Below are 24,703 nucleotides of genomic sequence, written 5' to 3' on the forward strand. Positions count from 1 at the left end.
TTTTGGGACTAGATGGCTCAGCTGCATCTTATATACCCATGTCGCACTGACTTCGGGGAGGAGGCGACCGCAACTGACGCCAGACCAAGACTTTGGAACTCAGGCCAACTAGGCCAACTGGGGGACCGCCTGACTGCAGGATAACCCAAGTGTAATGACTGCAGCAATGTATACACTCGAACATCTACATTTATGGTAGGTACAAAACTGTACTTTCTTGAAATATCACCTAAGACACAGACATAGATCTGTAAAAATGCAAACTATGTTAATGTTCACAGTTACAATTGTTATACATCGCGTTTATTCTTTTATACAGTTATTGTTAACCCAGCATTACATAAATTGGTGCATTCTTGCCTTCCCTTAAACATCACTCCTCTTTATTCTGCATGTGTTGTCCCCACAATTTCCATTTTTCTATGTTATATGCTCCTACCCTTTTCTAAAGATACCACTTCCAGTCCCTTTATCTCTGTTACAATATTCACAGTTTCAAATGCAGTTGGTTTAGATTTTGATTTCCATTTTCTAGTAATTGATTTTTCGGCAGCCAATAAAATTCAACTTTACAAGGTCTAACTATGTCTAGGCAATTCATAGCTTGTATCTCAGCTCATAAAAATCATTTCCGTACTTGACGCCCATTTACTTACCCAACTTTTCTGACTGGGTACTCTGTGGGGAATTTTTAAAGTTTGCTAACTAATTACACTCCCAAGTCATAGGTTCCAATTTACCTTTTTTCTTCCTCATCACACCTCCATTTGCCAACCACTTGAGAAAAAATTATTTGGAGTCTGTTTAGGATATAAAAATACCTATGCAAATACTTCCAAGCAAAAATGCTAAATCTTCTAGGCTTTGTAGCATGTTTTGGAGTCTTACAGATGTCCTTCCATTGTTTTCTTATGGATTGCTTATACACTCTCCTTTCCCAATCTTTTCTAACCACCACTTATTGATTCTTATAGCTATTTTGCAATATTTTATATGCCCTAATAATTATCCCTTTTTAACTGTGGCTTCTGTTTTAGTTTCAACAAAAATCTCTACCAGAGCAGGTCTTTTACTTAGGAGTCCCGAATCCCTTTCTCGTTGCTATTCTCTGATATTAATCCTTGATAAGGAAGGCAGTCTCTAGCTTGCATCCCAAATATTTTTTTGGCCACTTCCTACTACATTATTTTTATCTAAGTATTTTCTCACAATACCTTGTTTTCTTTCACAGTTTTCCCCAGTAAATTCCAGCCCCCTGTTGCCTATTCTTTGTATCTCTAATTGCAGTAATCCCTACTGGCAGAATCTGCTTTCTCCTTTCTAATCTTGGCTTAGTTCTTAGAATAATTTCTGCTGTTTTATAAATATAGTATTCTGTATGGGTGATATTCTCCATAAGATCTCCATCCAAAACCTGACTCTGTCCTTATTTCTTGAATTTCTCTCCACTTCATCATTACTCCTTTCCACTCTGAATTATATATTTCTGCTTGTATTATGTATGTGAGCCTTAACTGTGTAGCTCTAAATTATTCCTTCAGATCAGGTAATCCTAAACCAATTTGTTCTGTTGGAAGGCTCATCTTATCTTACTTGACCCTTGCCCTCTCCCCCCAGATAAAATCCTTCAACTCTTTATTAATATCTGTCCGAAACGTCTATGGTTGATTAAAATATGCCTGATCTGTATATAAAACTAAAGAGAATAAAACATGTTCATTGCTTATGCCTGACCTGTATATAAAACTAAAGGGAATAAAAACACTTTCATTGCTTATATCTTGCTATCCATGTCTGTAAACAAGAGCTTCTATTTTCTCAGTTTTTGTATTCTTTTGTTTAGTCTCTTCCCACATATCCTTAGTTGCTATAACAGAATCCTTTTTTTAACTCATACTCCTAAATACTTTATTTCATCATGTCCCATAATGTGGGTATTGGTGAACCAGTTCATGTGTGGGTACATAGTTTACAACAGTAGCCTTTGTCTTCATTAATTTTATATCTGAAAAAGACTTTGAAACTGTCTGAGAATGTTTTACAACACTGATGCGTCATTTTCTGGTTTTGTTGGTGCAAAATAATACCATCTGCAGATAAAGCCAACTTTTCTTTATAGCTTTACCAATTATATTCTTGAGTTTTTGAGTCCCTTATTTTCTCTGCCAAAGGCTCTATATATAATGCCAATAACAAAGGAGAAAGAGGACACTCCTGCCTGGTTCCTCTGTTCAGACACAACTTATCAGAGAAGAATCCACCTACTTTAATTTTTGCCTCCCGTGCCTTGTATATCCTCCTAATTAACCTTAATATTTTGTCAGGGAATGCAAATATTTCCATTTCCTTACTCATAAAATCCTAGCTTACTCTGCTGAATGTTTTCTCTGCATCAAGACCTACCAGCAACCGCTATATTTTGCTAAAGTCTGCTTCCCACTGGATCATCATTGTTCTGTTAATGTTGTCAAATGTTTGCTTTCCCTCTGTAAAACTACATTGATCCGTATCTATCAATTTTGGCAACACTTTTGCCATTCTTTTAGCTGTTAAAAAAAAACACTTTGTAATCATGATTTAAAATTGAAATGGGCCTATGTGAAGCTGAGTCTGATGGACCTTTACCATCTTTAAGTATTACAGCCACCATGGCTTTTTTCCAACATGTTGTTGCTTACCCTGCTTTTAAAATACTGTTAAACAAAACCTTCCAGATCTTTATCACTTTTTCCCCCCTAGATTCCAAACTTCCACAGGAATACCATCTATTGCGTATGACTTTCCTGCAGATTGATTAGACGTCACCATTTTTATCTCATTTTCTCCTATCTTAACTTAATTGTTGAACCTTATCTGCCTCTAACCATGGCATACCCAAGTCTTCCATAAATATTTTCATTTGTACTTTTTCTTCATTTCCACATTCTTCTGCTTTATACAGATGTTTATAAAAGTTCCTAAATATGTTTAATACCTCAACAGGATCTCTGGTTGTTTTTCTTGTTATAGGCTGCGTAAGGTTAGCAACAATCCTTTCTACTTTGTTACTTAAGTTATTGTGCTAAACATTTTTCTGCTCTGGAGTTATCATCAAAAAACATTTGCTAGCTAATCTTTGTAAACTCATGCGTATTATCCAGATGTTCATTTATTTTCTCTTTATCATTCTGCAGTTTCACCTCCTCTTGTTCTGTGAGATCCCCTTATTCTGCAATACTGTAACCTTTGTCAGCCTCTCTAAATAATTCTTATTACTTCTTAACCAGATTTCTTTTTCTTTTATTTCTACTGTATTTTAAATTCCACATTCATTTTTCCCACTCTCTAGCTATAACTTCTTAAAAATGTTCTATTTTTCCCAATAACTTTTGATTAATTTCTACTACATATTCCGTAAACTCTTCTCTTTTTACCAAGTATAAGTAAGTATACTTCCAACCAACTCGTAGGATAAAGTGCGAAACAACAACTGATATACTCCAAAAACGCACAAATGAAGGGAATCCACCTCCGAACTCATGGACCATAAATTTACTTTATTAGTATAAACACAGATTATAACACAGAATATTAAACGCTTAACGAATCACCGCGTTTTTCATCTATAACATCAGACTTCATCAAACACAAAATCAATTAAAACTTAATTTTATATAAACAATTAACATTTGAATCAACCAATAAAAATAGTCGTTCAAACTCATTAATTTATAGAACATACCCTTCATAAAGTGCTGGCAATCACATAAACAAAGGTATATTTCATCAGATAACATCTCTATTGTCCTTTATGTATAAATCTTTCAGATATTGTCCTTCGCTAAACATGTCATTCATTCATACAATTCCTGGATCATAATCCATTTAAAAAAAAATGTATATACAATGAAATAAAAACTCTTTCATGATATTAAAATTTATAAATGTATAAACATTGCCCTCAAGTGGTCAAATGTGTTCATTACAATTAGGAACATCTCTTTCTGCTTCAAAGGAGGCATCTAAATGGGCTTAAAAAAATCAATAAATGTATATAAAATTTATAAATATAATATATATACATAATTGAATGAATATATATTAAAATATATATAATAAATATAAATAAAAATAAAAAACTTCTGAATACATATATATATAATACATATCCCATAATGAATATCTTAAATATATCTAAAAACCTCTAAAATTGTGTTATGGTACTAAACATTCGCACATCTTGAATAAATTAATAAACAATGGACAATAAACTATAAATGGCATGTGGAAAACAAATCTATAATCTAGCAGCCCTCAATTTAAGAACGGGTGCTAGAGAAATTCCATCATTCATACCTGGATATTTATTTGCCTCCAGAACAATTTGTCAGTATAATTCCCGATATTCAGTTTTAGTTTCCCACATGCCCCCCCTCTCATCCTTCAAAACTTCCTCAATAACAAAAAATTTATATTTTGCTAGGGGACAAACAGTAATATGTCTATATAAGGCATTACTTTCTTTTTTATTTTTTATATCATTCATATGTTCATAAATTCTCCTTCTTATTTTCCTTTCAGTTTTTCCAATGTAAAAACCTGAACATATTTCACATAATGCAATATATATAACTCCATTAGTTTCACAAGTAGTATGTGTCCTACCTATTATTTCTCTCCCTCTAGCTTCAGTATAAATACTTTGTTTATTAATCATAAATGTACACTGAGTACACATCCCACATGGATATTCCCCCCTTAACTTATTAGATTTTCTAGGGGCACTGTTCTTTAACAAAAAGCAATCTTTGATATTTCGTCCACTCCTATATACAGTTTTTAATGTATCTTTTTGTTCAAACTTTAAATCAGTTAAACTAATAAACTTATTCCACTCTTTGTTGAATACATTCCCAATTACCTCAGAATCTCCACTATAATCAGTAATAAAAGCACCTTCAAATGTTTTGTCCCCAACATATGTATTTTGAATCATATCTAAATTATTATAGTAATTGGAACCACCTTCTCTAACATCTGTAGTATCTAATTTCTTCCCTAATATAGGTCCAAATCTATCCATACGTCCATTCATAACTTCATTTCTCATTTTGTTGCAAGATTCTAATGGCTAGCCTCTTTCTACAAATAAATTTGTTAAAAATTCGCATTCATCATTAAAATCATCGTCACTAAATGTCATCCTGCAAATTCTAACAAATTGACCTTTTACAATGCTTTTTTCTGATATAGCGGATGTCCACTACTGTAATGTAAATGTGAATTGGAGAATGTTTTCTTCCTATACACTTTTGACCTAAATGTATTGTTGTCTTTAATTAGTTTCACGTCCAAATAATTCATTTCATTAAAACTAATTTGATGGGTAAACCTTAAAACATCTGTTGTATTATTTATATATAATATAAATGTATCAAATTTTTCTTTACTATCTACCCAGAAAATAACTATATTATCGAGAAAACGCTTATATAACAATCAACAATTCTTATATTTACTATTACATATATATTTCTTTTCCCATGTGTTCAAAACCATGTTTGCAAATAATGGGGCACATCTTGACCCCATCGCTACCCCACTACATTGATGGTAGTATTCACCTTGGAAGAATATATAATTGTATTTTAAAACCATAAACTTCTTTATCATTTATATCACCAGCTGATCTAATAGCTTCGTCACACCAATCTAGTCCTATATCATGTGGTATAGAACCAAATAGGTCCACCACATCTATAGTTATAAATATGAGTTCTTCTCGAAATAAATCAGCAGTAATATTTCTCAAAAAGTCCCAGGAATCCTTTATAAAAGATTCTCCCTTCATCATCAATTTTTTTTAGTTTCACATCTACATATCTAGCCAAAGGTGAAATAACAGAACCTTCGGCAGCCACAATGGGGCGCAATGGTGGATCTATTATATCCTTGTGAACTTTCAGAATACCAAAACTGGATGGTATTTTTGGCTTAGTGTTATGTAAAAATTCAAACATTTCTTTATCTATAAAACCTTCCAAGAATAAATCATATAGGGCCAAATATATTTTCCTATAACCAATGTGAATTTCATTCTTGGAAATACAACCATGTTTGGATTCATCTTGTAAAATATCTAACATTTTGGTTTCATAAATAATATTGTTCATCAAGACAATCCCACCACCTTTATCGGGTTAGATAACCCTTAAATTTCCAATTTCTTTTAAATTTTGCATTAAAACTTTTTCTTCTTGAGACAAGTTCGAACTAAATCTATTTTTTCTTTATTGCTTTCCTCAGTTAATTTTCCATTAAGTTTTCAACATTTTTTAACTGTGGATGAATAGGTGGTTTCCAAACACTTCTTCTTTTTAACAAATGGGAACTATCATTATCATTTTGTGTACCTTCACATATTAATGTTAAATTAATCTTTCTAATAAACATTTTTAAGTCAATAATAAGTCGACTGAAATCACTTTTTATTTATTTATTTATTTATTTAATTTTTTATTTAACATTTGTTGACCGGGAATGTTCTAGAGACAAAATTCAACCCCTTAGAAAACAATTTAAAATAAATGTCATTAATTTCTAAATCAGTATAATTAAAAATTGAAATTGTCACAAGAGCAAATGACATGATTTATACTGTTGTTTGTATTCAATTCACCACAAGGTGAATGAAAATAGCTATTTATCTCCTCCCTCTCCATCCATTCTGCTGATAATTCACATCTCGTTGATTCTTGATCCTCTCCGACCTTCTGAGGAGGGGGTACTCTAAAGGGTCATGCCCATCTTGTACATTTTCCTGATAAACCTCTTCATTTCAAAAATCTAAAGTATCATGTCTTTCTTTTTCATATCGTAAATGTACATCAGAATTATAACTAAACATAGTTCTAGGTTTGGGGTACTGAGTGTTATGTTCATACTCAAATTTATCTCTATTAATTTTTCTTTTTTTCCTATTTAGAATTCTAACACATTTATCATCTATTTCCTTTCTCACATCCAAATACTTATTTTTCTCTTCATCAACAGTAAATAACAGATCATGTATGATTTTTCCATTAATATAATCTATTTGTTCCATCAAACCACACAATTCATGTTCATTATTTCTAATAGCTTTCATGAGGTCAAAGCCCCAACCATCATACATGTCTATTAACTCATTATAAAATTCTGTACCTTCCTTTACATTGTTTGGAATTTCCAAACACGTAGCCCTTTAGGTACAATATTGAGATGTATACATTCCTTCGAATAGGCATTATCCATATCTAATGTTTTATACCTATATAACAGATCATTTAATTTTTGTAAATTGCCAGCATAAGTTGAATTCAAATCATATATCTCTTTGTAAGTATCATTAAACACAACTTTTTGATGTTCATCGTGCATACAGCTGCAGTCATAACAGATGGGTTATCCTGCCGTCAGGCGGGTCCTCGGTTGTCCGAATTCCAAAGTCTAGGTCCGGCGTCGGTTATCGTCGCTTCTTCCCTGACGTCAGTGCGGCAGGGGTATAAAAGAGCCAGCTGACGCCATCTTCCCCAGTCTTTCTTGCCGCCCGAAGCAGAAGCAGTTTGCAAGTGCCGGTCGGCCAGCTCCTGAGATTTACGAAAATATTTCAGCCAAAGCCTTCTTGAAAGCTAAGTGCCCCGTTGGGGAAGCTTTTCTTGCCTCAGACCGATGTCAGACAAAGTTAATAATTGCATTCCATGTGGGAAGCAAATACCGCATAAGGATTTCCACTCTTTCTGTATTCCTTGCTTAGGCCCAGACCACGATGTCTCGGCCTGCCGTTTTTGTGTTATTCGACAAACGCACTATTAAGCGTCGGGCGGAGTTCGCCCATCACTATTTTGGTAAAAAATGTAATTATATTACGTTGTCGGATACTCCGACTCCAGTTTTGAGTAAAAGACGCAAAGATAAGGACCGACATACGAGGTCCGCGACTTCTACTGACACCATGCTAAGGCCGACTACCGGTTCTCCGGTTCTCAGCGAGGTGCCTACGCAGCCCCTGAGTACCGATGACACTTCATTACCGGTGTCTTCTGTGCCCGAGGTCGCAGGCTTCTCTGCCCCCATTCCGACTACAGATACCGACGCCACTCTTGGCGGGGAAACTCAGAGTTTAGACAGGCCTGCCATTTCTCAAGGTGTCTTCAGGCCTTCCTCCTTCTCCATTAAGGCTTTCACAAAATCTGAAGCAGCCATGAAAACTAAAAAACAAGGACCACAGACCCCCTCTCAAGGCCCCATGCCTAAAAAACAGATGCTCAAAATGGCTGAGGATTTGATTACTCTTATCAGGGGTTCTCAACCCCCCTCGGACAAAAGGCCCAGATTAGAGAAAGATTACCCTTCCTCAGATCAAGCCTCTATTACCTCAGAACATTCTGAGGACCAGGAATATACATATTCTCCTTTTGAAGACTCTGATGCAGAGGAGTCTATTCCCTCGGTCTCCCCCCCTGAGGACTACTCTTTTGGGGAAACCCTACATACTTTGAGGGAACACTTTCACTGGGAAGGCCAAGATTACTCAGATTCCAAGAAAAGGCTCAGGGATTTCCTCTTGCTCCCCCAGCACAGGCCTCTGGCTATCCCTCCTGTCTTAGATATATTAGATGATGTGTACACAGAAGCCAGCCTCAACCCAGATTCTTTACCTCCAGCTCCTGTTAAACCTGACAGGTATTACCGGGTTCCTGATTCACACCAGTTCCTATACAAAAGCCATACTGCTGACCCAGAAACTATTTCACAGGGTCCCAAGGGAATTAAGGCCTCTACTGCTAAAGACCCATTACCTTCAGAGAGAGATTTCAGAGCTTTAGAAAGGTGGGGGAAAAAGGTGTATACCTCGGCCACTTTAAGCATGAGGGCATTAAACTGTCAGTTCCATATGTTAAAGTATCAACAGTTTTTGTTATCTCAGTTGAAAAGCAAAATGACACAACCTGAGCAACCAGACTTAAAAGAGTTGCAGGATTTGTTGCATAGTGCAGAGCAAGTGGGTAAACGTACCTTGCAGTGTGGTTTTGATGCTTTAGAGGCCTCATGTAGAGCTGCTGTTACAGGGTCTGTCATACGTAGACATGCTTGGCTCAAAGAGCAAACCTTATCAGATCATGTCAGAGTTAAATTACTAGATGCACCTCTTCAAAAAGATGTATTGTTTGGTGTTAAAGCTGAGGAGGTACTAAAGAAAATGGAGGAAAAGGCGAGATCAATGCAAACAGTGAAAGATTTCCTGCAGGTACAACCTCCACGTTTCAGCAGAAACTGGCCTTCAAAAAATTTGTCCTTTCCAGCCACGGACAGACCTCAGAGAGGCAGATACAGGCGCCCAAGGGGTAGAGGGCAATCTAAAGGATCATTCAGAGCCAGACAATGGCAAGCACCAACCCCAAGAGGTGGAGAAGATAGATCACAGTCATTCAGAAAGAACCCCCAATGACTTTCCCCTTTGCCTGCCGAGCAAAGCTTTAATGGCAGCACCTTTAGGCGGAAAACTGGCATTATTCTCAAAAAATTGGCATATTGTCACAAAAGACAAATGGATCCTGGACATTATAGACAGAGGCTACAGATTCCACTTTCACACCCTTCCAAAAATGAGAGGCATGCCAAACCTGCCACAAAATCGAAGGGCAGAGGCACAAAAACAAATTTCAGCTCTCATGGACATTTAAGCTATTCAAGAGGTACCTGCAAAAGAACAAGGTCAAGGTTTTTATTCCAGACTATTCCTGGTACCAAGGAAAGACAAAGATTGGAGACCTATTTTAGACCTATCCTTCCTAAACACATATTTACACGTACCAAAATTCAAGATGCTCACATTACAGCAGCTTCTTCCCATGCTGGGCAAGGAGTCTTGGCTGGTAACATTGGACCTCAAGGAGGCATACCTGCATGTCCCTATCAGACAAGATTGCAGAAGATACCTCAGATTTCTTGCAGATTCAATCCATTATCAATTCTCTGCATTGCCCTTTGGCTTGTCTACTGCGCTCAGAGATGCCTGGCATCAGTAATTGCCTTCTGCAGACTTCAAGGGATACAAATATACCCATATCTGGATGACTGCCTGATCCAAGCGGACAGCAAGCACATACTTCTGAAACACCTGGCGTTTGTAATAAAACTGTTGAACTTTCTGGGATACACAGTCAACAAAAAGAAATCAAGGCTAATACCCTCTCAAACAATAATTTTCCTGGGTGCCAGCTTGAATACAAACACCCAGATGGCCTACCTCACGCCAGACAAACAAGGGCAACTATCACAATACTTCAGCAAAATGGCAACCTTCACCAGGCTGACTGCAAGGAAAGTCTTGCAGGCTCTGGGATTCATGGCATCTTGCATCCTGCTGATCCCATGTGCAAAGCTGCATATGAGGAAACTTCAATGGTACCTAAAAAACTTATGGTCTCAACACAGCCACAGTTTGGAAACAATTATGCCACTCATTCCATGTCTTCAAAAGGAATTTCTGTGGTGGGCTCAAGTATGCCAAAGAAACATAGGTCTCCCCTTCTGCATACCTCAAGCAAATCAAATCATCACAACAGACGCCTCGAACTACGCCTGGGGGGGGGGGGGGGGCGCACATGACATATCAGTGCATTCAGGGAAAATGGTCCCAAAAAGAGATGCACCTACACATCAATCAAAAGGAAATGCTAGCAGTGCAAAATGCTATTATGGCCTTCAAAGACCTACTGCATCCAGGCCAGCTATTGATAAGGGCAGACAACACCACAGTGATGTGGTACATAAACAAACGGGGGAACTCATTCATACCCCCTGTGCAGACTAGCCATGACCCTTTGGAACACAGCTCTGGAATTGCAAATCCAACTTCAGGCACAATTCCTGCCAGGGAAGGAAAACACACTGGCAGACAGCCTAAGCAGAAATATGACAGATCCACACGAATGGAAGTTGCATCCTCAAGTTTTCGCAAAGATAACTCAGGCATGGGGACAGCCAGACATAGATCTCTTTGCTACCCACAGAAATTACCAACTGAAAAAATTTTGCTCAAGGACCTATCATCCACAGGCCTGGAAAGTGGACGCACTCTCTTTCAATTGGACAACATTGACAGTCTATGCCTTTCCGCCTCTCCGCCTCTCCCTCTGCTGCCCAAAGTTCTATTAAAAGCCAGAGCAGAGAGGCCAAAAATGATTCTCATTGCTCCAGACTGGCCAAGACAACACTGGTATCCATTCCTGAAGAGCCTGACGCATTCCCCACCATGGATCCTACCTCTAGTGCTTCTTCTGTTGTCCCAGCACAACTTCAAAACTCTTCACAGCCAGCTCAAAACCCTAAATCTAGCTGCATGGAGAATCCCTTGATTTCCCAACAGACCCTCCTCTCCAAGGAGGTGCAGGATGTCATCTTGGAGGCCAGAAGACCTTCTTCTAGAAAAGCCTACTCCGCCAAATGGAAACGGTTTTGTGCCTGGAATCAGAAAAAGGGCCAGAATCCTTGGGTAATAAATTTACCTCAAATATTACAGTACCTAGCTGAGATGTTAAACAGTGGACTTTCCTTCTCTTCCATCAAAATCCATGCTTCAGCCATTTCTGCACAATACAACACAGATCCTCCTTTATTCTCTCATCCTGTCTTAAGACAGTTCCTCAGAGGGGCTAAGAATATAAAACCCCCAAGGAAACCACCAGTCCCTGCTTGGGACCTCAATTTCATATTGGAAAAACTGACCCTGCCTCCATTTGAGCCAGCTGCTTCAACAGAACTACAATATTTGTCATGGAAAACAGCCTTCCTTCTGGCTATCACCTCAGCACGCAGGGTTTCGGAACTACAGGCCCTCATGGCTGTGCAACCTTTCATCATTTTCCATCAGGACAGAGTTTCCTTATGAACCAACCCTTCCTTTATGCCAAAGGTAGTATCCAGTGTAGCCTTGAATCAGACTATCCACTTACCTACCTTTTACCCTAACCCACAAAACAAAGGGGAAAGACTATTACATTCCTTGGACATTCACAGACAACTTCATTATTATTTGGACAGGACAAAGCCATTCAGGAAATCCGAGCAACTCTTTGTGTCCTATGCTACAGGTGCTCAAGGAAAGGCTATCTCCAAACAGACAATCTCAAAATGGATAGCCCACTGCATACGCTTTTGCTACTCATTTCATGGAAAAACTGTGCCTTCAAGCATCAGATCCCACTCCACAAGGGCCACAGCTACCTCTGCAGCTTTCCTCAGGGGGGGTTCCTACCAAGGACATTTTGGAAGCAGCCACTTGGAGTTCAATGCACACTTTCTCCAAACACTATCACCTTCCACTTTACTCTAAATCTAGAGCGGGCTTTGCCACAGCAGTCTTGCAGGGCATCCTTGCTCCTCCTAGTTCTACTTAGTGCCTGCCACCCCTATTTAGCTTTGGGATTCTACCCATCTGTTATGACTGCAGCTGTATGCACGATGAACATAGTACAGTTTTGTACCTACCATAAATGTAGATGTTCGAGTGCTCATACAGCTGCAGCCCAGGTTTCCCTCCCTCCATCCCCTCTTAGGACAGGCCTTATGACAAACACCTTCTCATACAACCTGTTTGGGGTATTCTTTTATGGTGTATTTGCTTGCAAACTACTGTTTTTTGATTATTCTATATTGCATTATTACATAAGTTTATGTTTTGCCTTCCTTCTGGGGGCACCTGACATCTGGGGCAAGAAAAACTGAAGAAGATGGCATTGGCTGGCTCTTTTATACCCCTGCCGCACTGACATCAGGGAAGAAGCGACGACAACTGACACCGGACCTAGACTTTGGAATTCGGCCGACAGAGGACCCGCCTGACGGCAGGATAACCCATCTGTTATGACTGCAGCTGTATGAGCACTCTAACATCTACATTTATGGTAGGTACAAAACTGTACTTTTTAACCATGTGTTTAGATTAGACAAATTATTAGAACAGTTACCTTGTGAAGAACCAGGCTGTTGTACATTTTCATTAACATTATTCCATCCACTCTGTGTAATAGTCACTTCCTTGTCCAACAAAGTCCTAGGAAAGCTGTCCATTATCAAGTCCAGCACTTCTGCCCTCCGTTTGACACAAGTTTGTCAAATTGACTTGTTTAGTGGAACTAGCACCATTGTTGGATCCATTAACATCATTATTACAAACAGCACGTTGATTTCCTGGTATTAAACTCTCACTGTGTTGTTGAGTAAGCGAAACACACAGAGGAGTTAAAAGTTTAACTAACTGGGTGAGCTGCCCAATAAGTAGCGGTAAATCATCAACTGCATGTGAACTACCGAGCTCCCCTCCACATCCATAATACACTAGTAACCAACTCATAGGATAAAGTGCAAAACAGCAACTGATAAACTCCAAAAACGCACAAATGAAGGGAATCCACCTCCGAACTCATGGACCATAAATTTACTTTATTAGTATAAACACAGATTATAACACAGAATATTAAACGCTTAACGAATCACCGCGTTTTTCATCTTTAACATCAGACTTCATCAGACAAACACAAAATCAATTAAAACTTCATTTTATATAAACAATTAACATTTGAATCAACCAATAAAAATATCTGAAAGATTTATACATAAAGAAGGACAATAAAGATTTTATCTGATGAAATATACCTTTGTTTATGTGATTGCCAGCACTTTATGAAGGGTATGTTCTATATATTAATGAGTTTGAACGACTATTTTTATTGGTTGATTCAAATGTTAATTGTTTATATAAAATTAAGTTTTAATTGATTTTGTGTTTGTCTGATGAAGTCTGATGTTATAGATTAAAAACGTGGTGATTCGTTAAGCGTTTAATATTCTGTGTTATAATCTGTGTTTATACTAATAAAGTAAATTTATGGTCCGTGAGTTCGGAGGTGCGTTTTTGGAGTTTATCTTTTGTACTTCCATTACCCTGCATTATAATCTCAGTTGTTATTGGCACATGATCTGAAGTGGTTATTGGATGTGTATTGAAGCTTTCAATTAAATGTACATGTTCCTGGAAATGTAGCTTCTGTGTAGTCTATGCCAGTTATTGTACCCTGGGGAGTACTATGTAAATTCTGTCTCCAAATTCTTGCTACAGAATTCACATCTTCCATATCAAATATTTTCATATTTTTTTCAGAAAACTACCCTGTTACATTTTCTCTTCTAGGTCCCCCAGATACACCTCACTGTTGCTGCAAATCAGGTTACAGTCCCTTCCTATAAGTAATATTGCCTGATGAAAGCTGATTATTTCTCCCAAAATGTTATTAAGCTTGGTTATAGCAGTTTTAGGTGGAATATAAATACGTAGCAGCATAATCCCTCTCCCTTGCCAGTAGCCGTTTACTGGCACAAGTCTTCCATTCCTATCTTTTTTCCTCTTCTATTACTGTTGGAGCTTCTCTAGCAATTAGTATAAATGTTCCCCTTTTCCTTTGTCCTTGATATTGTGCTGAATATCCCTCCTGAAATTCTTTCTTTATCACATTCACAGGCGCATTTCTTTCCAAGTGCCTCTCCTGTAGCATTGCTATTTGCACTCTGCATTTCTTAATATAATTCATTACTATTTCCTTTTTGTCTATACCCGTGAGACCATTCACTTTCTAAAATAATACGGTTGGTGTAGCCATTATATGTTATTATCCCCTCCTATTACATATGACACTTATTTTCAGGTTTTGTGTTACATGTACCCACTAGTGTTTGGCAGGTTGATTTTTTATACAGTTGTTTCTTGTCCTATCCATTTAAACCTTACAAGAATTTTTGTTTTAGTGAAACAAAGAGATCAAGTAAAAAAAAAAAAACACCTTCATAACCTATTTTCTTACACAGAAGTACTTGCATCTTGAAATAATAAAGTTTAACCATCCTTATAGGAACAATGGTCCCAAATTGACAGCTGGACCCTGCTTAAACTAATTGCTGTCTGTTCTTGTTTTATCTTTATTCCCCTCCCATATGTAAAAATCAACTTGTAGGTCTTCAGAAAAAATAACTTTAAGCCTTAAGAAAAAGCCCAGTAGCTATCTTTAAATAAAACTGAATTATGCACTCTTCTGGTACATGCATTAACGAACTTGGTTACCAGAAACGCTGCAATCTCTTATTCACTTCCAATAATTCCAAACTGTATTTTGTACTGCACTACTTGACCTCGTACCTTTTAAATTTACGCTTTTCTTAGTAAACAATGTCCAGAGCTATTGATTTATTGCCTTCACCATTAATTAGCTTGTTTCCTTGGAAACATGAGAGAGAGTGCTGCCCCCACCTCCATATTTCTCAACTGGCACTTGTTTTCTTTAAGCAAATAAATGTTATTATATTGTAGTCTCTCTCTTTCTGAAAACATAAAGTTTTTTTTTTTTTTTTTTTAACATATGGAAGCGGAATACAGAGGAAACAAGAACAAGACAGCAATTAGTTTAAAATCCCACTTGCATTCACATAAAAATGTTATTAGGTTAAGCCAGGGTCATTAATCCAGAAATCAGCTATGCAAAAGTAAAATAAAATATTGTTTATTATAAGAGAACTTTTACACCCCATCCCCAATCCAACAGCCCAAGATTACAACCTTTTGACTTAAACGTCAGCCTTTCTTCTCTTTTTACATTGTAGTGCCTACATTTCTTAAAACTGAAAAGGAGAGAAGGAAAAAAGGCACCTGTCTGTTTTAGTATCTTTATCACATATTTCACTGAAAATACTTTACTATATCACATGCAATTTATATCATAAAATGTCTTATACAAATAGTGTTAAGAACAAAATCTATTTTACTTAGTTACTTTTTCCTCTTTTTTCCTTTGTGTCCATCCAAACATTAATGACATGAAGTGGGGCATATGCCTGACAATCCCCCTACAAGTTTAACAAAAAAAATAGTCTTTCTTGGACAATTTTTCGTGTAAAGTCATATTTCACAAATGTAATTGATACTTAATAGTCTCACGTTTATTCACTAATTTCAGTGTTGCTGGTCTTCTTCCTGTTCATCTCCCTCTCCCATCCCCATCCCCAAATTCCAGTACAAGTCCAGGTACTCCCGATTCTTCTAGTCAACTCCTATGCTTTTTTATGTTTCTCAAGCATTTTCCTTTGGGACATTGGAAGGTGTTTCACTGGTAAAGTATCTGAGCCTTACCATTAGAAGGAGGAGGATGAAAGTCCCCTTCTGTTTGATGGCTCACCCTTTGTTGGATAAACTTTTATATTTCCCCCTTAGCCTGTTCTGCATCTAAAAAATGGTTTTGATCCTCCAGGAAAAATATTCTGAAGACAGCTGGATACAGCAGCTTGAATGTCATACCAGTGTCTTGACATTTCCTGGCGGCTGGGATAAATATGCGTCTTTTCTGCCTGGTATACAGTGAATAATAATTTTCCACAAATACTTCATGGTCTCCAATTGTAAATATTTTGTCCTTCTGCCACAGTTTTGTCAGGGTCAATTATTTCTGCTGGTATAATTGCATCTTTACTAATACATGTTGTGGTTCTCATGGCTAGGTTTGGAGCTTACACGCAATGCCCTTTCAATTAACAAATCCTGCTGTGGAATACCAGTCCAGTTACTTATTTGTGGTCTCATAAAATTAATATAGTCTGTTCCTTTCAGTTTCTTTGGTACAGAAGAACGTCTCCTTTTTTCTGTGCTTGTTGTGTCCTCTAACGCTACCATTTTTTTTTAAATAGCTCTTCTTGGGCAGTCTGATATTGACAAAGACAAAAAGATGAGCCAAATGATGAAGTGAAGTCAGCAAACAAATGTCCAAGCAGTAAAGAAAAAGCAAACTCCAGAACGTTTTACAAACCTTTTAATAAAATAACAAAGCTTTCAGACAGTAAGTCCTTCTTCAGCGTTAATAAAGTTCATAATAAAAACTAGCATACTTTATACTAAAAATTCAAATCAAATGACACAGCCCTAACCTATCAACCACTAACCACTAATTTATCAATTAGTAATTCTAAAAAAAACTTTTTAAAGAGAAATACCATGCTCTAAAGACACATAATACATCACATAGGCTACTATAATTTATACAAAAAAATCCTATAATTGTGAATTTGCTGCTGTTTCTTCTTCAGTATAGGTTTCAGTGTAATCTGTTTGTTCAAACCAGGGTAAAAATTCACTTGTAAGCGGATAATCCACTCATATTCTTTGGTATCTAATCTATTAATCTGATCACTACGTCTAACACTTGAAGGTAAAACATCTATTGCACAAAACAGGAATTGATATGAATCATCAGTCTCCTGTGTATGTTGGGCTAAAGAATTGGTGATTACTTTCCTCTGTATCTCTGATCTGTGTTTTACGATCCTATCTCGTAGCCTTCTTGCAGATTTACCAACATAAAAACAAGGGCACTGTTGACATAGCGCCAAGTAAGTCACATGTGTAGTATTACATGTAGCTGTGCAATAAAAAGTAAACTTTCTATCATTAAGTGGATGTATACATTCTGTTAATGTGATTATACTAGCACTACATGTGCAGTTGTAACAGGGGTAAGTACCTTTTTATTATAGATGATAGAACCTAAATCATTAAGATGAATCTTTTTTGATTATCTGAATAATGTAAATGACTTTTTAAAGTTTGAAATGAAGTATTCAGAATTTATTATACATTTTTTGGATGTTACCCTTTCTAAAACCGAAGGCATGCTAGATACTAGTATTTTATAAAAAAGATGTACAAATAAATATTTACGTAAGACCAGTATGCATGCCAAACATGTCTTTAAGGGTATTCCGAAAAGTCAATACTTGCATGCTAGTAGATTAAATACTCAAGATGAAATGTGTTATAAACAGATGCAGGATATGACTGATGAATTATTAGCAAGGGGTTATAATCAGAGTTAGTTGGATGCGACTAGAAATGAAGAAGTCTTAATGAGAGGAGGAAAGGCTAGGCCATAATTTTCTAATAAAGATGATGTGAATATTACCTGTCCTCATCCTGATAATTCCTTAAGATATCTAATGACTTATAGCAGAGTAAGTAAATCTGTGGAAGAAGTTATCAGGAATAATTGGCATATTTTAAAAGCAATACCTGGCCATGAGAAATAGCTTCCTGATAAACCACTTTTTACTTATAGGAATTGTCATAGCTTAAAGCTTTCATGCTACAAGGATTTTGCTTTAAATAGGGCAGGTTCTATCACCTATAATAAAAAAGGTACCTACCCCTGTTACAACTGCACATGTAGTGCTAGTATAATCACATTAACAGAATTTATACATCCACTTAATGGTAGAAAGTTTCCTTTTTATTGTACAGCTACATGTAATACTACACATGTGATTACTTGATGCTATGTCAACAGTGCCCTTGTTTTTATGTTGGTAAGTCTGCAAGAAGGCTACGAGATAAGATCATAGAACACGGATCAGAGATACAGAGGAAAGTAATCACCAATTTTTTAGCCCAACGTATACAGGAGATTGATGATTCACATCAATTCCTGTTTTGTGTAATAGATGTTTTAGCTTCAAGTGTTAGACGTGGTGATCTGATTAATAGATTAGATACCAAAGAATATGAGTGGATTATCCGCTTACAAGCAGATTTTTACCCTGGTTTGAATAAACAGATTATATTGAAACCTATACTGAAGAAGAAACAGCAACAAATTCACTAAATTATAGGATTGTTTTGTATAAATTATAGTAGCCTGTGATTTATTATGTGTCTTCAGAGTATGATATTTCTCTTTAAAAAATTTTTTTTAGAATTGCTAATTGATAAATTAGTGGTTAGTGGTTGATAGGTTAGGGCTATGTCATGTGATTTGAATTTTTTAGTATAAAGGATGCTAGTTTTTATTATGAACTTTATTAACACTGAAGAAGGACTTGCTGTCTGAAAGCTTTGTTATTTTATTAAAAGGTTTGTACAATGTTGTGGAGTTTGCTTTTTCTTTACAGTCTGATATTGAGCCAGCCTTTTCTTCATTTCACTCTCAGTTTTTTGCAGATGTTCATCGTGTTACCCTGCTGCAGTCATCACACTTGGGTTATCCTGTCGCCATGCGGTCCCGCAGTCGGCCGGAATTCCAAAGTCTTGGTCCGGCGTCGGTTGCTGTCGCTTCTTCCCTGACGTCAGTGTGCCAGGGGTATATATAATGCATCCAATGCCATTTTCTTCAGTCTTTCTTGCCGCGCGGTGCCCGAAGCAGAAGCAGTTCGCAAATGCCGGTCGGCCGACTCCTGATATTTTCGAAGTCGAATTTCAGATCCGAAGTCTTCAATAAAGCTAAGTACCCCATTGGGGAAACTTTTCTTGCCTCAGACCGATGTCAGAAAAAGTTAACAATTGTATTTCTTGTGGGAAGCAAATACCTCATAAGGATTTTCATTCTTACTGCATACCTTTCCTAGGCCCAGACCACAGTGTCACTGGTTGTTGTTTTTGTGCTAGGTTTAATAAAAGTACTATAAAAAGACGCTTTGATTTTGCACGACACTACTTCAGTAGAAAATTTAACTACACAATGCCGTCGAAGCAACCGACTACCGGTGTGCACAAAAAACACAAGGATAAGGACAGGCAGCCTAGACCCAAGCCAGACTCCGAGGCCTCGGCTGGACCGGTCTTCAGTGAAGCTCCGACACAGCCCCTGACTACCGCAGATCTGGAACCCGAGACCGTTTCGCAGCCTTTGGCAGACAGTGCTAGGCCGAGACAGCCATTTTCTTTAGCCCCTGCCGACGACACTGCAGAAAGAGATGTCGGTGCTGCAGAAGCACCTTCGGTTTCTGAAGGTGTCTTCAGACCGACGACACTCACCATAAAAACGTATCCTAAGCTTAAGACTCCTATTAAACCTAAAAAGACTGCACTTCAGTCTCCAGTTCAAGGCCCCATACTTATGAAACAGATGCTCAAAATGGCTGAAGATTTGATCTCTTTAATCAGGGGTTCCCAACCCCCACCCGACAAAAGGCCTAGACAAGAGGAAGATTATGCCTCCTCTGATCAAGTGTCTATTTCCTCAGGCTCCTCTGAGGACCAAGATTACTCCTTCTTCCTTTATGAAGATTCTGATGCTGAGGATTCTATTCCCTCAGCTTATCCTCCTGAAGACTACTCCTTTGGGGAAACTTTACATACTATGAGGGAACATTTTCACTGGGAAGGTCAGGACTACTCTGACTCAAAGAAAAGGCTCAGAGAGTTTCTTTTACTCCCCCAGCACAGACCACTTGCCATCCCCCCAGTTTTAGACATTGTGGATGATGATTACTTAGAATCCAGTTTGAACCCAGATTCTCTGCCTCCTGCTCCAGCCAAACCTGACAGATACTACACAATCAGATTAGCCAGCTCAAAACCTTAAATCTGGCTGCATGGCAAATCACCTAAGCATCCAGCCAGCTCCTCTTTCCCAAGCAGTTATGGATGTTGTTCTGGAAGCTAGGAGGCCCAGCACCAGGAAGGCCTACTCGGACAAATGGAAAAGGTTTTGCACCTGGAACCAAGCTAAAGGCCAAAACGCACTTCAGCCTCACATGCCTCAGATTCTACAGTATTTAACTGAGATGTTGCACAAAGGACTTTCTTTTTCTTCCATTAAAATTCATGCATCAGCTATTTCAGCCCACTACAACACGGATCCACCCTTATTTTCACATCCACTTCTAAGGCAGTTCCTCAGAGGGGCAAACAACATTAGGCCCCCCAGGAGAGCACCTACACCAACATGGGACCTCAATTTTGTTCTGGAAAAACTTACGCTACCTCCCTTTGAACCAGCTTTCTCTGCAGATCTACAGTTTCTGTCATGGAAGACTGCCCTGCTGCTAGCAATAACTTCAGCTAGAAGAGTCTCAGAGCTGCAGGCACTAATGGCAGTGGAACCTTTCCTCATTTTCCATCAAGACCAAGTTTCTCTACGAGCTAATCCTTCCTTCATGCCTAAGGTGGTTTCCAGTGTGGCTTTAAATCAAACCATCCACTTACCCACCTTCTAACCAAATCCACAGAACAAAGGAGAAAGACTCCTGCATTCCTTGGACATTCACAGGTAACTTCGTTACTACTTGGATAAAACTAAGGTTTTCAGAAAATCTGACCAGCTCTTTGTATCCTATGCTACAGCTTCACAAGGGAAGGCTATATCAAAACAAACCATTTCCAAATGGATAGAACATTGCATTCGTTTTTGCTATACCCATCATGGGAAACCAGTTCCTGCTACCATTAGGCCCCACTCTACCAGGGCAACAGCTACATTTACAGCCTTCCTCAGGGGGGTTCCAACCAAGGAGATTTTGGAAGCTGCAACTTGGAGTTCAGTACACACCTTTACCAAACACTATCACTTACCACTTTACTCTAAGACTAGAGCTGGCTTCGCCACTGCAGTTCTGCAGGGCCTTCTAGCCTCCTCTAACCCTCTATGACTCCTCCACCCATCCTTAACTTTGGGATTCTACCCAAGTGTGATGACTGCAGCAGGGTAACACAATGAACATAGTACAGTTTTGTACCTACCATAAATGTAGATGTTCGAGTGTACACCCTGCTGCAGTCCAGGTTACCATCCCTCCATCCTCTCTGATCTAACTGGCTAAATCTCTACAATACCTTCCTGATGTATTTGCTTATAGCTGGAGGGATTTTGTGTTTGTGCTAAAATGTCTTAATTTTTACTAATTACTGACCACCTTTTTGGGGGCACCTGACATCTGGGGCAAGAAAAACTGAAGAAAATGGCGTTGGATGCATTATATATACCCCTTGCGCACTGACGTCAGGGAAGAAGCGACAACAACCGACGCCGGACCAAGACTTTGTTATTCCGGCCGACTGCGGGGCCGCCTGACGACAGGATAACCCAAGTGTGATGACTTCAGCAGGGTGTACACTCGAACATCTACATTTATGGTAGGTACAAAACTGAACTTTTTATCAGTTTATCTGAATACTTGTTTAAAACATCTTCCATTTTTTCCAGCCTGTTATTTGAGTTGATGTACTCCTTCAGTGTTTCATTTATTCTAATTAGCTCAGAGCACATTTGACTTATTTTTCCTGTGAATTACTGGAAGCCATCTCTTCTACCAAACTGGAGCTTGAACATCTTTTTGCTGAACATCTGCAGGATTATTCCCAGATATCTTTACTCATTGTCTTTTCTCACTGATTTTCTTTCAGATTCCCCAAATTTATTCTTTACTGGTATACAGGCAGTGTACTTACTAGCCAGTAACTGAATTTTACACAAGCTGTCAGTATCACTGGTTGTTGTTTCCTAGTTTCTTTTTCCACACTAGGAGAGCTGAAATTAAGCTGTTGATCATTGTGCAGCCATTTTGGAAGTCCCTCTTGACTGTTCGTATTGTTGTTAACCCTGTTACCTCTGATTCCTCCACTAGTTTTCATGGTAAAACTAGGTGTAAAAAATGCTTACCATCACATTCCCATTGATGAGCATTTCAGACATTTTTAAGACTTTCTGTATTTGGCTCACTTTATCAGTTTTTAGCTTACCCTTTAGACTATATACAGATCTAAGGCTGTTTACAAAGTGTCTAGGTCCATTAATTGCCCATCACAGCCTCCAGGAGATTCACATTTTTCCATAGTTGGATGATTGCCTTATATTTGTAGACCATTTTTTCCAATTGTCAAGAGTCCTTAAAAAGTGTTCAGCATCTTCTACTCATTATGAGGTTTCAAATGAACTTACAGAAGTCTTCTCTCATCCTATGTCATAGAATTGTTTTCCTGGAATGTCTTTTAGATACTACCCTGGGAAAGACTTTCCTTCCTTCAGACAAAGTTGAAGTATTGCTAAAGTTCTTCCAGTGTTTTTTCCACTCAAACCAAGTATCTGTTAGTGAATTCTCCAGCATCCTGGGGTATAGGTCTTCTTTGGTCCTTATGATCCTCCCAGGCCAGACTGCACATGAGAAAAATCAGTAGTATTTCAAGTTAGTCTGGACTCTGCATCTTCACCTTCTATTTTTTCACATTCCCATTTTGGAGTTTGCCTAGATGGAGTTTGTGGTGGGTAGACCAGTTCTCTCAGAATCCAAGTCTTCCACATCCCTTTCCTCATTCTTTTCAGTCTGTCATAACTTATAACTTATACTTCAGACCTGGTTTGGGAATTGGTTTCAAAGGGGTGAAAAGGCAATGCATGTGGAACACATGGGAAAGACAGACAGAAGCACATCAATGTCAGAGAAATTGGCAGTCATCAATGCCTTGAAAGCCCCAAATCATCTCTGGTCTCCAGGGCCTCTGCACATTTTTGCAAACACCACCACAGTGATGTGATACATAAATTGGGGTATCAAATCTTACCCCCTTTGCAGACTTGCAGTGATAGCTTGAGAGGTAGCAGCTCAGTTTTACTTTCCAAGCTACATACCTTCCATCAGGGCAAAACTTTGTAACATATAAGCTAAGAAATTCCAAGGACAAACCCTCAGAAATGGAAACTTCACCCAGGGGCTTCCAAGAATCGATCCAGTATTGGGGAACTCTTCAAGTAATTCCGTTCATCTCCTGTCAGAACAGACAACTAAATAAATTCTGCTTCATGATTCCTTACAAAGAGGCCTAAAAAACAATGTCTTCTCCTTCTCATGGGCAAAAATGTTTCTCTGTGCGTTTCCACCCATTCAGCAGACATCCAGGATTCTTCTAAAGATCTAGAAGGACTCTCCAAAGATGGGGATAGTAACCCCTTTTTTTTTCCCCCAGGCAACAGTGGTTCTTTTAAAATTGACCAAGGGCAATTGCCACAGGCTTTCTACTGACTGGATTACTTACACAATACAGTAGTTGTTTGAGATACCTGTTCAGTCAACTGCTTGAATGATTGAATTTTGATACCTTTTAGGCACCTTTTCTCTGAGGACATGCGTTCGGTATTGAGGGATGTAAAACAAATCAAAAACCATATATGCGTAAGTAGAAAAATGTTTCTAGCATTCAAGTGTATCACTAAGATAAATAAAGAAATGTGTCTGTTAGTCTTGAGTCGAGTAACTCTTCAAGATGTGCAAAATATTTCATTTATTATAGTCAAAGAAAACCACAGCACTGGGAAATTGCCTTCATAGAAATTTCCAAATCAGTCTCCCCAAGCAGAAGAAACATACAGTTTATATACTATTTCTTAGTTACATGCATGCAGAATTCTGACGTTACATATTGGTTAACAAATCAATTAATTTAAAAATATTATATGTCCTCTTCCTCGCTTAGATTCACGTAAACACTTGACAATTAGGCCTCTCAAAAAATTTGGATTTAGGAATCTGCCCTCAGACCTTGTACCATTTAGTACCAACATACATCATCTGTACAGACAATGCTGCAACGACACATCTCCCAGCCTGTGGAGGCCAGAACTTATAAAGATTTCCTGACAGTGTTTTCTTTTCTTTCCTTTCTTCATTAACATTTGAACCAAATTCTGCAAACATAGTAAACATCCCTTAACCCTTCAGTACTTACTTTTTCTGTCAGTATATATAATGTGACATTTAGAGAGAATGTATTTGCAAAACACTTGAAATATAAAACTACATTTTGGGTGAACTGTGATTATGTATATGCATTTGATTCTTAATATAAGCATATTATAAACACACCATAAACATTTTATTT

The 24,703-nt window shown here is 37.9% G+C and overlaps 1 protein-coding gene across 3 annotated transcripts in view; it reads left to right on the forward strand.

The window, feature by feature from the left end:
- Positions 1–24,703, forward strand: part of MLST8 (MTOR associated protein, LST8 homolog) — a 597,189-nt gene that overhangs the window by 129,458 nt on the left and 443,028 nt on the right. The gene's annotated exons all lie outside the window — the stretch shown is intronic.

The sequence above is a fragment of the Protopterus annectens genome, chromosome 12.part0 (genome assembly GCF_019279795.1).
Source record: "Protopterus annectens isolate FY-2018-M chromosome 12.part0, PAN1.0, whole genome shotgun sequence".
NCBI classification, from domain to species: domain Eukaryota; kingdom Metazoa; phylum Chordata; order Ceratodontiformes; family Protopteridae; genus Protopterus; species Protopterus annectens.